Below are 10,000 nucleotides of genomic sequence, written 5' to 3' on the forward strand. Positions count from 1 at the left end.
TCATTACCAACTAGAGGAGTATCTATCATTACCAACTAGAGGAGTATTGATCATTACCAGCTAGAGGAGTATCTATCATTACCAACTAGAGGAGTATCTATCATTACCAACTAGAGGAGTATCTATCATTACCAGCTAGAGGAGTATCTATCATTACCAACTAGAGGAGTATCTATCATTACCAACTAGAGGAGTATTGATCATTACCAACCAGAGGAGTATCTATCATTACCAACTAGAGGAGTATCTATCATTACCAACTAGAGGAGTATCTATCATTACCAACTAGAGGAGTATCTATCATTACCAACTAGAGGAGTATCTATCATTACCAACTAGAGGAGTATCTATCATTACCAACTAGAGGAGTATCTATCAATACCAACTAGAGGAGTATGTATCATTACCAACTAGAGGAGTATCTATCAATACCAACTAGAGGAGTATCTATTATTACCAACTAGAGGAGTATTGATCATTACCAACCAGAGGAGTATCTATCATTACCAACTAGAGGAGTATCTATCATTACCAACTAGAGGAGTATCTATCATTACCAACTAGAGGAGTATCTATCATTACCAACTAGAGGAGTATCTATCATTACCAACTAGAGGAGTATCTATCATTACCAACTAGAGGAGTATCTATCAATACCAACTAGAGGAGTATCTATCATTACCAACTAGAGGAGTATCTATCATTACCAACTGGAGGAGTATCTATCATTACCAACTGGAGGAGTATCTATCATTACCAACTAGAGGAGTATCTATCATTACCAACTAGAGGAGTATCTATCATTACCAACTAGAGGAGTATCTATCAATACCAACTAGAGGAGTATCGATCATTACCAACTAGAGGAGTATCTATCATTACCAACTAGAGGAGTATCTATCATTACCAACTAGAGGAGTATCTATCATTACCAACTACAGGAGTATCTATCATTACCAACTAGAGGAGTATCTATCATTACCAACTAGAGGAGTATCTATCATTACCAACTAGAGGAGTATCTATCAATACCAACTAGAGGAGTATCTATCATTACCAACTAGAGGAGTATCTATCATTACCAACTAGAGGAGTATCTATCAATACCAACTAGAGGAGTATCTATCATTACCAACTAGAGGAGTATCTATCATTACTAACTGGAGGAGTATCTATCATTACCAACTAGAGGAGTATCTATCATTACCAACTAGAGGAGTATCTATTATTACCAACTAGAGGAGTATCTATCATTACCAACTAGAGGAGTATCTATCATTACCAACTAGAGGAGTATCTATCATTACCAACTAGAGGAGTATCTATCAATACCAACTAGAGGAGTATCTATCATTACCAACTAGAGGAGTATCTATCAATACCAACTAGAGGAGTATCTATCATTACCAACTAGAGGAGTATCTATCATTACCAACTAGAGGAGTATCTATCATTACCAGCTAAGGAGTATCGATCATTACCAACTAGAGGAGTATCTATCATTACCAACTAGAGGAGTATCTATCATTACCAACTGGAGGAGTATCTATCAATACCAACTAGAGGAGTATCTATCATTACCAACTAGAGGAGTATCTATCAATACCAACTAGAGGAGTATCTATCATTACCAACTAGAGGAGTATCTATCATTACCAACTAGAGGAGTATCTATCATTACCAACTAGAGGAGTATTGATCATTACCAACTAGAGGAGTATCTATCAATACCAACTAGAGGAGTATCTATCATTACCAACTAGAAGAGTATCTATTATTACCAACTAGAGGAGTATCTATCATTACCAACTAGAGGAGTATCTATCATTACCAACTAGAGGAGTATCTATCATTACCAACTAGAGGAGTATCTATCATTACCAACTAGAGGAGTATCTATTATTACCAACTAGAGGAGTATCTATCATTACCAACTAGAGGAGTATCTATCATTACCAACTAGAGGAGTATCTATCATTACCAACTAGAGGAGTATCGATCATTACCAACTAGAGGAGTATCTATCATTACCAACTAGAGGAGTATCTATCATTACCAACTAGAGGAGTATCGATCATTACCAACTAGAGGAGTATTGATCATTACCAACTAGAGGAGTATCTATCATTACCAACCAGAGGAGTATCTATCATTACCAACTAGAGGAGTATCTATCATTACCAACTAGAGGAGTATTTTACTGTCTCATTACCAGCTAGAGGAGTATCTATCAATACCAACTAGAGGAGTATTTTACTGTCTCATTACCAGCTAGAGGAGTATTTTACTGTCTCATTACCAGCTAGAGGAGTATCTATCAATACCAACTAGAGGAGTATTTTACTGTCTCATTACCAGCTAGAGGAGTATTTTACTGTCTCATTACCAGCTAGAGGAGTATTTTACTGTCTCACCTGTAAAGCCTCTGCTGGAGAACAGAATGGCTCGGAGCTATGAATATCCCAGTGTGCGTGCAGTATGAGCAGTGGGAACTAAGTGAGAATTCCCTCCCTGGCGAGGTATGATGTCAGTCTGCCACCTCTAAACGCCACAATGAACCCTCATCACATTTCAGTCTGCACCATAGAGATAAAACAACTATATCTATCGCTCTCTACAGTACAGACTGACAGTACAGACACACTGACAGTACAGACGGACAATACAGACACACTGACAGTACAGACGGACAATACAGACACACTGACAGTACAGACACACTGACAGTACAGACACACTGACAGTACAGACACACTGACAGCACAGTCTGACAGCACAGACACACTGACAGCACAGTCTGACAGCACAGACACACAGACACACTGACAGCACAGACACACTGACAGCACAGACACACTGACAGTACAGACACACTGACAGCACAGTCTGACAGCACATACACACAGACACACTGACAGCACAGACACACTGACAGCACAGTCTGACAGCACAGACACACTGACAGTACAGCCACACTGACAGCACAGACACACTGACAGCACAGACACACTGACAGTACAGACACACTGACAGCACAGACAGACTGACAGTACAGACACACTGACAGCACAGACACACTGACAGCACAGACACACTGACAGCACAGACACACTGACACACTGACAGCACAGACACACTGACAGCACAGACACACTGACAGCACAGACAGACTGACAGTACAGACACACTGACAGCACAGACACACTGACAGCACAGACACACTGACACACTGACAGCACAGACACACTGACACACTGACAGTACAGACACACTGACAGTACAGACACACTGACACACTGACAGCACAGACACACTGACAGCACAGACACACTGACAGCACAGACACACTGACAGCACAGACACACTGACACACTGACAGCACAGACACACTGACACACTGACAGCACAGACAGAGAAGTTATCAGACAACCGGATACGCGTCTATCCCCTGGGAATTAACTCTCAAACACACTGACAGCACAGACACACTGACAGCACTGACAGCACAGACAGAGAAGTTATCAGACAACCGGATACGCGTCTATCCCCTGGGAATTAACTCTCAAACACACTGACAGCACAGACACACTGACAGCACTGACAGCACAGACAGAGAAGTTATCAGACAACCGGATACGCGTCTATCCCCTAGGAATTAACTCTCAAACACACTGACAGCACAGACAGAGAAGTTATCAGACAACCGGATACGCGTCTATCCCCTAGGAATTAACTCTCAAACACACTGACAGCACAGACAGAGAAGTTATCAGACAACCGGATACGCGTCTATCCCCTAGGAATTAACTCTCAAACTTAACTCACCCCGCTCATGACAACGATTAGCTCCTACAGACAGTGAGACGTTAGAACGGTAAAAAACGCTTTCAGTTTAGTATGATCTCGTCGGTGCCAGGTGCGCCAGTTCCAGTATCTCAGAAACGTCCGGCCTCCTGGGGGCTTTTCACGCACGACAGTGTATTTTGTTTTCCCGAGAACGGTGCGACAAACCACAAACATCCAGTCAACGGCATTCCTGTGGGTGAAAACAGCTCGTTGATGAGAGGTCCAAGGAGAATAGCAACAAGTGTGCAACTACAAACAGGCAAAATACCGGCGCAGTACAACAGTGGTGTGCAGAACGATATCTCGGGAACGACACAACTGGACAGTCCTCGTCACGGATGGGCTATTGCATCAGACGACCGGGTTCAAGTCCTCTCAGCTAAAAACAAGAAGAAGAGGTTCCACTGGACAACTGATTGGAAAAAAAAAAGAAAGACTGGAAAACACATGGCCTGGTCTGACGAATCCCGGTTCCTGTTGCATCATGCTGATGGCAGAGGCTGGTTTGGCGTCACTGGAATGATGTCAGCTGATTTGGCGTCACTGGAATGATGTCAGCTGGTTTGGCGTCACTGGAATGATGTCAGCTGGTTTGGCATCACTGGAATGATGTCAGCTGGTTTGGCGTCACTAGAATGATGTCAGCTGGTTTGGCGTCACTAGAATTATGTCAGCTAGTTTGGCGTCACTAGAATGATGTCAGCTGGTTTGGCGTCACTAGAATGATGTCAGCTAGTTTGGCGTCACTAGAATGATGTCAGCTGGTTTGGCGTCACTGGAATGATGTCAGCTGGTTTGGCGTCACTAGAATGATGTCAGCTGGTTTGGCGTCACTGGAATGATGTCAGCTGGTTTGGCATCACTGGAATGATGTCAGCTGGTTTGGCGTCACTAGAATGATGTCAGCTGGTTTGGCGTCACTGGAATGATGTCAGCTGGTTTGGCATCACTGGAATGATGTCAGCTGGTTTGGCGTCACTGGAATGATGTCAACTGGTTTGGCGTCACTAGAATGATGTCAGCTGGTTTGGCGTCACTAGAATGATGTCAGCTGGTTTGGCGTCACTGGAATGATGTCAGCTGGTTTGGCGTCACTAGAATGATGTCAGCTGGTTTGGCGTCACTAAATTGATGTCAGCTGGTTTGGTGTCACTAGAATGATGTCAGCTGGTTTGGCGTCACTAGAATTATGTCAGCTGGTTTGGCGTCACTAGATTGATGTCAGCTGGTTTGGCATCACTGGAATGATGTCAGCTGGTTTGGCATCACTAGAATGATGTCAGCTGGTTTGGCGTCACTAGAATGATGTCAGCTGGTTTGGTGTCACTAGAATGATGTCAGCTGGTTTGGCGTCACTAGAATTATGTCAGCTGGTTTGGCGTCACTAGATTGATGTCAGCTGGTTTGGCGTCACTGGAATGATGTCAGCTGGTTTGGCGTCACTAGAATTATGTCAGCTGGTTTGGCGTCACTGGAATGATGTCAGCTGGTTTGGCGTCACTGGAATGATGTCAGCTGGTTTGGCGTCACTAGAATTATGTCAGCTGGTTTGGCGTCACTAGAATGATGTCAGCTGGTTTGGCGTCACTAGAATGATGTCAGCTGGTTTGGCGTCACTAGAATGATGTCAGCTGGTTTGGCGTCACTGGAATGATGTCAGCTGGTTTGGCGTCACTGGAATGATGTCAGCTGGTTTGGCGTCACTAGAATGATGTCAGCTGGTTTGGCGTCACTAGAATGATGTCAGCTGGTTTGGCCTCACTGGAATGATGTCAGCTGGTTTGGCGTCACTAGAATGATGTCAGCTGGTTTGGCCTCACTGGAATTATGTCAGCTGGTTTGGCGTCACTAGATTGATGTCAGCTGGTTTGGCGTCACTAGAATGATGTCAGCTGGTTTGGCATCACTGGAATGATGTCAGCTGGTTTGGCGTCACTAGAATGATGTCAGCTGGTTTGGCGTCACTAGAATGATGTCAGCTGGTTTGGCGTCACTGGAATGATGTCAGCTGGTTTGGCCTCACTGGAATGATGTCAGCTGGTTTGGCGTCACTGGAATGATGTCAGCTGGTTTGGCCTCACTGGAATGATGTCAGCTGGTTTGGCGTCACTGGAATGATGTCAGCTGGTTTGGCCTCACTGGAATGATGTCAGCTGGTTTGGCGTCACTAGAATGATGTCAGCTGGTTTGGCCTCACTGGAATGATGTCAGCTGGTTTGGCATCACTGGAATGATGTCAGCTGGTTTGGCGTCACTAGAATGATGTCAGCTGGTTTGGCCTCACTGGAATGATGTCAGCTGGTTTGGCGTCACTGGAATGATGTCAGCTGGTTTGGCCTAACTGCTCCGTTGGAAACATATCCTGTAAATCCGAGTGTACCGTTTCTATCATCCATTTCCTTGTTTATTCATAGAATTTTCAATTACTGTATGTCACGGCCCCGTCCTGCCTGGTGTCAACAGGCTGGTTTTCCTGGCACACGTTAGGTCCCTTGATACATATTGAGGAACGTGTGAACTCCACACCTTGTAAAATCCATGCACCGAATAAACTTTGCCATGGAGTGTGTGACATGAGCAAAGCACAGTGTACACATGTTAACAGAAAATGTTTCAACTGAAAGGTAAAATCTTCAAATCGATATCATTGTTATTGTAAATTACCGGTGCCCAATGTCAAGGGTAGCAACCAGAAGAAAGGACAGGATGGTTACCGCGACGATAGATAGCAGTACCTGGCTGACAATCTAAGCAGAGCCACGTGATCTCAGAGGAAGCTTTATGTGTGGGGGGAGGGGGGGGGGGGGGGGGGGGTCATAGCCTGATTATATTGAGCATCCAACAACTATGCAGTACCCTGTTCACCATAACCCAGACACACTATAGGCTTGTCTATGCTGAGTTATCTTACAAACCTTAAAGCTGTGGTCTGTGGGCTACTGACTGAGGAAATCCTGGTGATAAGAAATGCTGCAGGGCTTTCTGTTTCCTGTCATGATCTTCACAAGACTGGAGAATCTACCAGTAGCAGTGTTACGCCAGTAGCCAACTGTCATTAAATCAACTCGTATCTTAAGTGATACAGTTCTATCTCAACTTGTCCTTAAAGGTCATTTTATAATGATAGCTGTACTGGAGTCTCTGTTTCTGAAGATCGAGAACACTCCTCGGATAAAAAAAATAATCACTCACCTCTGTTATGACACACGTATTATTCAGAGGTTTATTATCATTAGAGACCAGCGGGTAGAATCTAACAGAGGTTTATTATCATTAGAGACCAGCGGGTAGAATCTAACAGAGGTTTATTATCATTAGAGACCAGCAGGTAGAATCTAACAGAGGTTTATTATCATTAGAGACCAACAGGTAGAATCTAACAGAGGTTTATTATCATTAGAGACCAGCGGGTGGAATCTAACAGAGGTTTATTATCATTAGAGACCAGCAGGTAGAATCTAACAGAGGTTTATTATCATTAGAGACCAGTGGGTAGAATCTAACAGAGGTTTATTATCATTAGAGACCAGCGGGTGGAATCTAACAGAGGTTTATTATCATTAGAGACCAGCAGGTAGAATCTAACAGAGGTTTATTATCATTAGAGACCAGCAGGTAGAATCTAACAGAGGTTTATTATCATTAGAGACCAGTGGGTGGAATCTAACAGAGGTTTATTATCATTAGAGACCAGTGGGTAGAATCTAACAGAGGTTTATTATCATTAGAGACCAGCGGGTGGAATCTAACAGAGGTTTATTATCATTAGAGACCAGCGGGTGGAATCTAACAGAGGTTTATTATCATTAGAGACCAGTGGGTGGAATCTAACAGAGGTTTATTATCATTAGAGACCAGCGGGTAGAATCTAACAGAGGTTTATTATCATTAGAGACCTACGGGTGGAATCTAACAGAGGTTTATTATCATTAGAGACCAGCGGGTAGAATCTAACAAAGGTTTATTATCATTAGAGACCAGCAGGTAGAATCTAACAGAGGTTTATTATCATTAGAGACCAGCGGGTGGAATCTAACAGAGGTTTATTATCATTAGAGACCAGCAGGTAGAATCTAACAGAGGTGTATTATCATTAGAGACCAGCGGGTAGAATCTAACAGAGGTTTATTATCATTAGATACCAGTGGGTGGAATCTAACAGAGGTTTATTATCATTAGAGACCAGCAGGTAGAATCTAACAGAGGTTTATTATCATTAGAGACCAGCGGGTAGAATCTAACAGAGGTTTATTATCATTAGAGACCAGCGGGTAGAATCTAACAGAGGTTTATTATCATTAGAGACCAACAGGTAGAATCTAACAGAGGTTTATTATCATTAGAGACCAGCGGGTAGAATCTAACAGAGGTTTATTATCATTAGAGACCAGCAGGTAGAATCTAACAGAGGTTTATTATCATTAGAGACCAGCAGGTAGAATCTAACAGAGGTGTATTATCATTAGAGACCAGCAGGTAGAATCTAACAGAGGTTTATTATAATATAATAATAATATATGCCATTTAGCAGACGCTTTTATCAAAAGCGACTTACAGTCATGTGTGCATACATTCTACGTATGGGTGGTCCCGGGAATCGAACCCACTACCCTGGCGTTACAAGCGCCATGCTCTACCAACTGAGCTACAGAAGGACCACTAGAAACCAGTGGGTGGAATCTAACAGAGGTTTATTATCATTAGAAACCAGCAGGTAGAATCTAACAGAGGTTTATTATCATTAGAGACCAGCGGGTAGAATCTAACAGAGGTTTATTATCATTAGAGACCAGCGGGTAGAATCTAACAGAGGTTTATTATCATTAGAGACCAGCGGGTAGAATCTAACAGAGGTTTATTATCATTAGAGACCAGCGGGTAGAATCTAACAGAGGTTTATTATCATTAGAGACCAGCAGGTAGAATCTAACAGAGGTTTATTATCATTAGAGACCAGCAGGTAGAATCTAACAGAGGTTTATTATCATTAGAGACCAGCGGGTAGAATCTAACAGAGGTTTATTATCATTAGAGACCAACAGGTAGAATCTAACAGAGGTTTATTATCATTAGAGACCAGCGGGTAGAATCTAACAGAGGTTTATTATCATTAGAGACCAGCGGGTAGAATCTAACAGAGGTTTATTATCATTAGAGACCAGCGGGTAGAATCTAACAGAGGTTTATTATCATTAGAGACCAGCGGGTAGAATCTAACAGAGGTTTATTATCATTAGAGACCAGCAGGTAGAATCTAACAGAGGTTTATTATCATTAGAGACCAACAGGTAGAATCTAACAGAGGTTTATTATCATTAGAGACCAGCGGGTAGAATCTAACAGAGGTTTATTATCATTAGAGACCAGCGGGTAGAATCTAACAGAGGTTTATTATCATTAGAGACCAGCGGGTAGAATCTAACAGAGGTTTATTATCATTAGAGACCAGCGGGTAGAATCTAACAGAGGTTCATTATCATCAGAGACCTGCGGGTGGAATCTAACAGAAGTTTATTATCATTAGAGACCAGCAGGTAGAATCTAACAGAGGTTTATTATCATTAGAGACCAGCAGGTAGAATCTAACAGAGGTTTATTATCATTAGAGACCAGCAGGTAGAATCTAACAGAGGTTTATTATCATTAGAGACCAACAGGTAGAATCTAACAGAGGTTTATTATCATTAGAGACCTGCGGGTGGAATCTAACAAAGGTTTATTATCATTAGAGACCAGCAGGTAGAATCTAACAGAGGTTTATTATCATTAGAGACCAGTGGGTAGAATCTAACAGAGGTTTATTATCATTAGAGACCAGCGGGTGGAATCTAACAGAGGTTTATTATCATTAGAGACCAGCAGGTAGAATCTAACAGAGGTTTATTATCATTAGAGACCAGCAGGTAGAATCTAACAGAGGTTTATTATCATTAGAGACCAGCGGGTAGAATCTAACAGAGGTTTATTATCATTAGAGACCAGCAGGTAGAATCTAACAGAGGTTTATTATCATTAGATACCAGTGGGTGGAATCTAACAGAGGTTTATTATCATTAGAGACCAGCAGGTAGAATCTAACAGAGGTTTATTATCATTAGAGACCAGTGGGTAGAATCTAACAGAGGTTTATTATCATTAGAGACCAGTGGGTAGA

Source organism: Oncorhynchus keta, chromosome 7, assembly GCF_023373465.1.
Source record: "Oncorhynchus keta strain PuntledgeMale-10-30-2019 chromosome 7, Oket_V2, whole genome shotgun sequence".
NCBI lineage: Eukaryota > Metazoa > Chordata > Actinopteri > Salmoniformes > Salmonidae > Oncorhynchus > Oncorhynchus keta.